Here is a 7,392-nt window from a genome sequence, read left to right as displayed (position 1 = left end):
ACACACACACACACACACACACACACACACACACACACACACACACACACAAAAGATATACCTATTAGATGCCTTCTGCGCAACGTGTGCGCGCCTTTCGATGATACACGCAGAATGAGAAGCCCAACCACCCCGTTTCCTGGAAACGAGAAAAACGTTTCTAGGAATTCTTACTTGTCACCCCGTTACCCTCCTCCGCACCAACTCGGAAACGATCCAAGGAATGATGTGACGGAATCTCGGCGACAAATGAGCTAGGATTCAATCTCATCCCGAAAAATATTCATGTTTTTACCCTGCGTAGCGAATGTATGAATTACATTCGTAATCTGGCAAAATTCTCTCACACCATTAAAACTATATTTTCTGTATATTATTGCAGTGAAATCATAGATTAAAGATAAAATTTTTCTTAATTATTTTCACGGATAAAATAATTTTTTTAATTCTCAGTCGTTAATATATAATCCAATTAGTCGAATATAATTAAAAATATTTATTTATGGAAAAGCATGATGTAGCAATAACATAATTAACAAGTTTAATTGAAAATAATCTTATTAAATCAAATAATAATAATGAAACATGCCATGTGCTCTTGTTTGAATAAAGTGTTATTTCTAAAACTTTTAAAATTAATCTCGCTCTGAAGAGTGAAATTTCACTCTTCTCTTTCAAGACTGATCAATTTTCACTTTTCAAAGTAAGATTCCATTCCAAAGAATTTAAAATTATTTGTTTTATCAATATTGTTATTTTTTAATTAAGATTATTATTTTCAATTAGACACTGCCGTTATTGTTAATATATCTTTTTTTTGTATGTAGATATGTTCATATAAAAATCAAATTTTGAGGTAATCGTTACTTTTTTATGTTGACTTGATCTTTAATTCTTAAGATTCGCGCAAGGTACATTTTGTTTCTATAAATTTATTATTGTATTTCGGTATACTTTTATGATTACATTTCAGTATATTTCAGAAAATAACGTTTCAAGAACGAGACTAAATCGTTTTCACATTTCATTCGCATTTTTCACATAGTAATTGTACAATTTAACTTTTCATTCGTTTTCTTGCAAATTCTCGACTATACACTCAGAGAAAGATTTCTTCGATTCAAAGAAATGTTTCTTTGCTATATGGTTAAAGAAGAAAGGTATTTTTACTTAAAACATTTTTTGAAATCCAATAAATTCTTTAATTAAAAAAAATTATGTTCAAATAAAAAAAAAGAACGTTCAAATCAAAGAAATATTTTTCTTTAATCGTACAGCCAAAAAAACATTTCTTTGAATCGAAGAAACTTTTCTCTGGGTGTAAGTTGAACGCGCAGAGACGCATAGATATACATGGGATACCGGTTTACCCGGATTACTATAGAACGGTGAGGAAAACGGTATTATTTTCGATGCAAAATATTTGAAAAAGACCTTTCCTTCGCTTCCGGGCTAGGTTGCCACGCGAGAGAATAATTCTCGTAGCCGATATCGGTATCGACGCGACTTGAATACTAAGGAGGCGTGGTTTCGGTCGACGGGAACCTGTTCATTCTCTGCCACTGCCGCCGTCGCCGTTCTCTATGATTCTCTGCTTCTCTGCACCTTCACGCCAGTTCGCGCGTCGCAGTGTGACGTCGTCAGAGCGAGCGGCTGCTCTCGGCCTCTCGCCTCTCGCCTCTCCCCGCGCCAGTCTCTCCTCCCGTTTAGCAGTAAGCAGACGCCCGTACCTCCCGTCCCGCCGTCCCCCCCGACTCCCCCGACCGTCTGACGTCCCCGTTGACCGGGCGGGCGCGCTCTAGCGTCAGAGTTGTGGGACAATGACGCGCGCCATTTTGTCCAGTGTCCGTCGAACGCGTCGCGCGTCGGGGTGTCGTCGTCGCGGGGTTGTAGACTGCGTGAGTGGAATAAATCGGAGCGTAGCGGCGCGAATAACACACGCGCGCGCTATTGCGCGCGTGCGAGCGAGCGAGCGAGCGCGCTCGGACTCTCTCTCTCGAGAGACCTGTGTAATATGTATTGCGTATCTGTGACGGCGACGACGACGCCGAAGACTTCTCGCACGGCGAGGAAAAACCGAGTCTCGTATCGCGCTCGCGGTGAGCCGCTACAACGGTGGTCGTAGCATCGTGACGAAAAAAAAAAAAAAAAAAGGAAAAAGTAAGAGACAGAGGTGCGACAGCCGGAAGTGTGAATGGCGACGACGATATCTGTGACGGTTCCGTCGCGAATTGCGGCAGCAAGCGTTCCCGTTGCCGCGACGACGGAGAGCGTCGTTCAGGTAAGCGCCGAGAGGGTAGGAAGCCGCGCCGCTCTGATCGATAAAACACGCGCGCGTCTCTCTTCCCGTTTCCTCTGCCGCGTAGGAGGAACGAGCGCGCGCTCATCCCCCATCTCCCATCTCTTGTCACCCGTCAGGACTGCGTGGTGCTGCGAGGTGCTGCGAGGAGAGCTTTCGTATCGTCCGTATGGCGAATGACGGCGGAGGACGGACTCGCTCGGTCGCTCGCGCTTGTGCAAATCGAGAAAAGTGAAAGCTCACCTCGCGGCTGCGATCAAGGCGATCGCCGTGAAGGACCGAACGTTTTCTGCTTGCACTGTTAAAGTTACACCTGATGTGAAATTATATTTCAATTTCAATTACTTTTTAATCGTATGTACAGGTACCTCCACTATTTATGTCGTTAAATCCGATAAGATAATGGGATTAAACACCCGTTAAACAATTTAGCTCGACAAAATGTATTCAATTTGACTCACGAGTTTGTTATTTACTAAGTACATTAAGTGCAAGTTAGTTTGTTATTTACTAATGATAAGTGCATACGTTAACATGGACGATGTTTACTTTGAAACTCTACAGAAATGGATTGATTTGTACTATTAGACACAAATAGGAGTTAGAAATAATAACAAAATGTTATTCAAGGGGCTAGATTATCATTGCTTCTTTGATAGCTAAGTACTTTTCGCGTTTGCCACATCCGAGACGTTTATTCTTCCGGGATGACAAGGAGGAGGATGGAGATGCGGATAAGGAAATCTCGAACTGGACCGCGCGTGTCGATATTAACAAATTTTATGAATTTTATCACATCTTTATTAGTCTCACGGCTTTTTCGCACCGGTTTCTGACGATTTTCAGATTGTGTTTCCAAAAACTTAGAAAAATTTATCTTAATTTATACGAAATCTCTGTTGTAAACATGAGTTTTCTTAAAGAAAGAATGACATTTATTTCATGTGGAAGTTAAAGGTCAGAGTGCATAAGCGGAAGCGCCTCGATTGCCAATATTCTGCCAAATAATATGACGACTTGTCTCCGAGTGTTCTATTGGCAAACTATTTGTATGCTAAATGTACGCTTTTGCGTCAATTTGTATGCGATGACCTTTGATGCGTACTAGTGCGTGCAACCGATTCGCTAGAGATACACGGAATGTAATTAAAACGGACTTATCGTCGCGATGCAAAAGGACGCGTCATCCTCGATGAAAATAAAGATTAGATCGAATAAATTAGGTTTCTGCGAGAGGAAAAAATATATTTAAAAAGAATACGATACTATGTTTTTTTAATTTTCTTTTACTATCCCTATCTGGGACAATGTGAATTAAAACTAAGAGAGATGTCTTAGTTTTAGGTCGTCTTTGTATTCCTGCGCTGAAAAAATTTTAATTAATATTTGTTTGAATAATTTTAAATAAATATTTACTATATATGTATTTATTTGTTACAAAAATCATTAATTTAATTTAACTCACATCATGTTTTTTATTGAGTAAATATTTATTTACTGTGAGTAAATGTTTACTTACAAAGAAAGATTCAAAGAAATATATATTAAGATTTAGTACATTTTTTTTCATGATTTTTTGATATCTGTCGCAACTTTTTTGCGAAATTCGCTCTTTTTCAAAAAGTCTGATTTCGCAAAAAGGCTGCGATATATTCAAAAGGATTCGAACTCTATTTTGATTCGTATCTCTGGGATTCAGGCGATCTTTTTTCGAAAATTAGAATCAGCCAATTAGAAGGAAACGGATTGAAATTAAAATTATTTGTCTTGTTTGAATTCTAGTCTCTAATTCGCAATCCCAGTTTTCAGTGCGTGATGTGACACGGGCGCTGAAGAGATTTTATTACATCATAAAATGTTACAGTTTGATTGACAGTTAAATTTACATTTTTGTAGCTTTACGTAATTATTTCTCTGATCTCATTTATACTTTGTTTCTTCGTACATATTTAATACGTCGATCAACCCTTTCACCATTGCAGGATAATTCCGTTCCAGCGATTTATTTCAGTGACGGTGCAACGAATATAAAATACTGGAAAGATTATGCACTATTAACACATCTCGCAGTTATTCCGGATGGAATTATAATAACAGTTTAATTTATGTAAATGGTAGTAAAAACAGATTTTATTATGCATACCAGAATATCCTGTCCTGGTAGAAACCTCTAATCTTCCTGGGTTTATTTCATTATAAAAAGGAATATGAGGACGTTTAACGAAGTTTCAACGTAAGATAAATTGAAGAATAAAACTCAATTTTACTTGGCTACAGAAAATTAATCTTGTACTAAAGGAAACATTATAAGGAGTATTGTGTCGTTGCGTTTAATATCAGTATGAATTCTAAAATGTACTGATAACATTAAACTCAACAATAAAATTAACTGAATTATCTCTAATTCTAATGTAATATTGATGAGTTTTGATAAATGGAAAAAAATATCTTTATAGACTGGTTTTTTTATTTGGCAAAATCTAACAATTAAAATAACGATACAGAAGATAAAGTGATTTTTAAATGTGTACAAATAACATTGAAATACGCAATTGCGTATATCAAAACGTAATTTAGAGAAAGCGTTCTTATAGCATAACAACATTACAAATACTAATTTTAATAGAATGATTGAGACATTATTTGCCATATTGAGTCAGATGAATTCTATCTCTCTTAGAAGAAATCATTCAACTAAAATTTTAAAGACTTGATGCGTTAACATTGTCAATGACAACAAAAACCATATTATGTTTTTTTACATAGATCTTAAAGCCTATTCTATATCGTGCTTTTTGTTTACTGTTTTCTGCTTTTTGCTATTCTTTATATATTGTCTTTTTGCTTTTTATCCGTTTTTTATTTTTCCCGAGATAAAAGTTAGCGAACTTCGAAAGAAACAAGAAATACAATTGTCGATAAAATGGCTGCGTAGGAAGAAGAAGCAAGAGGCAAAAAGCAAGAAACAGGAAACAAAGAGCACATTGGATAGGCTTTAGACTTAAAATTTTATTTCTGAAATAATGAAAGAATTTGATGCACACTTATATATATAATATGTAGTGAATCTAAATACTATTAATAATTACTGGATATATGACAATTATCGGATAACTTTTTACACAATTTTCCCATATAGCCCCGCTTGCAGTAACAATTTTGCAACGTTACTACAATATTGCTGGAATGTTGCAAGATTGCCGCAATATTGCTGGAATATTACAAGGTGGCTGCAATATTTCTGGAATGATCTGTGTTGTATAGGCTGTAATTATTTAGTAAATAGCAGTAAAAAAAGATGCTGCGAGAAATGTTTCGGTAATGAATATAACTAATAACGATTTAGTATTCAAGATTATAAGTAAATCGGTTCATTAATTGATGATTATCTGCGTTACATCGTGGACAGCGTTGCAATCACTGGTCATTATCGAGTGGTGATTTCAACGCCAGAGGATGCGCGGCGGCAGAAGCGTGCGTAATTGTCCTTTAAAGATCCGGCCTCGCGATTCATGTGTTTATTTACGAGACTGTAAGGGGCGGCTTCATTCATACATGGCGACTTGCCACGATCGATAATATACGTGAGACAAACAGATAGGATCGTTGAATACGCTCGAATGTATATTTTTAGAATTTACTCCCATTTTCTTTCTATTTATAAGTACATGAAGGTATTTTTTATTTAAGGTATTTTACAGCATGACTCTATATAATTAACTATATTTAAAATTTTTCGTTCGATCAACTTCCTTGCTTATTTTATATTGTCAATTAGGACACTAGAAAATAGATAAAATATTTGAGATTATGGAAATTTAAGAAGTCAAAGAAATATATTGTTTTACATCATGTATTGGAGTAGCTAAAAAGTTTGTTTCTAATTTCTTAAAATGAAAATGTTTCAAACTATCTTTACGATATTAATTGTTAAATTACGTTTGTTTTTTTTCTTTTAAAAAAAATAATTTTAGCAAAAATATGATTAAATAGTTGTATTTAATTTCATAAATTTACATTTAATTAAAATTTATTTTAAATTTATTCCTTATTAATTAGAACGAAAAAAAGTGTAATATTTTGAAAAGATATAATAAGAAATCCAGAAGAGAAGAAATACAAAGTATTTTTTATATAAAATATGTCAAAATATATTTGAGTTTTTTTTTAGATATTCTTTTAAAAATATTTCCTGAAAACGTTTTTTGAAATTGATTTCACACTATATAACAACGTTTAAGAGTCATTTCAACAAAGTTATGCGAAACTTCTGATTAAGATCAGGGTTCTATGCATAAAAGAAAACGGACTGTAATTAATGTAGGTAAAAGAATTAAATAAGGACTTGCTTGATCGATCAAGAACCGTGGTTACGAACTAGCGATACAAGCAGTTCGTTCACGCCGCGAATGACGCATGAGAATGGCGTTCTCAGTCAACGCCGTTACACTTTAACAACGTTAGGAATGGATTTTCATTTTCTCCACCCTTGTCATTTTTTTCCCTGAGAACCGTTCTCGTGACGACCCTCGAGAGCAGGCTTGCCTTTGTATGCGCAGGTCAATTCGCACACGCAATATTTCACACGCGCGAACTTCCCCCTATACGACAGTGTCTCCCAATCATTTTCAAGTCGTATCATCCATAAAAAGTAATAATATTTGTACGGTAGACAGTACGGCAGAATGAAGGAAATATATTCGAAGATATCTATAAAGAACTTGGTTACATTTTTTATTTTATACAGTGTCGTCATAGCGAAGAGAATTTACTTTACAAATTCATCGATCATTTTTTAGTAAAATCATTTAAAACCAAAATATCCGAGACTTATTTGTCATTAATTTTCAATATTTTACGTTAAATAAGCCTTTCTTTTAGTCTTTAAATTGTAGATTTGTTAAAATGATATTTGAAATTAAATAAAGATCAAATTTTTTTCAACTGTTTGTATTTTTGCCTATTGTTAGCTTCCGAGAAGCAGGTATATACCTTACTAAACACACCTGTTAGAAAACCATTCTATCTTATTTTCCTTTAAATCCTGCTAATCTCTTGGAGCAGGTAGTCAGTAGTTCTCAAAATAGAACAGA

The 7,392-nt window shown here is 35.2% G+C and overlaps 1 protein-coding gene across 3 annotated transcripts in view; it reads left to right on the top strand.

Moving 5' to 3' along the window:
* The first annotated feature begins 1,838 nt into the window (after positions 1-1,838).
* Positions 1,839-7,392, top strand: part of LOC108756091 (mitogen-activated protein kinase kinase kinase 13) — a 27,412-nt gene continuing 21,858 nt past the window's right edge. For all 3 annotated transcript variants that reach the window (XM_018499667.1, XM_018499666.1, XM_018499660.1), the window contains exon 1: positions 1,839-2,281. The gene's annotated coding sequence lies outside the window, so the exon portion shown is untranslated. The remainder of the gene's footprint in view (positions 2,282-7,392) is intronic.

Source organism: Trachymyrmex septentrionalis, unplaced genomic scaffold, assembly GCF_001594115.1.
Source record: "Trachymyrmex septentrionalis isolate Tsep2-gDNA-1 unplaced genomic scaffold, Tsep1.0 scaffold94, whole genome shotgun sequence".
In the NCBI taxonomy this organism is placed as follows: Eukaryota; Metazoa; Arthropoda; class Insecta; order Hymenoptera; family Formicidae; genus Trachymyrmex; species Trachymyrmex septentrionalis.
Note: the sequence above shows the minus strand (reverse complement) of the source record. Positions and strands in the feature narration are given on the sequence as shown.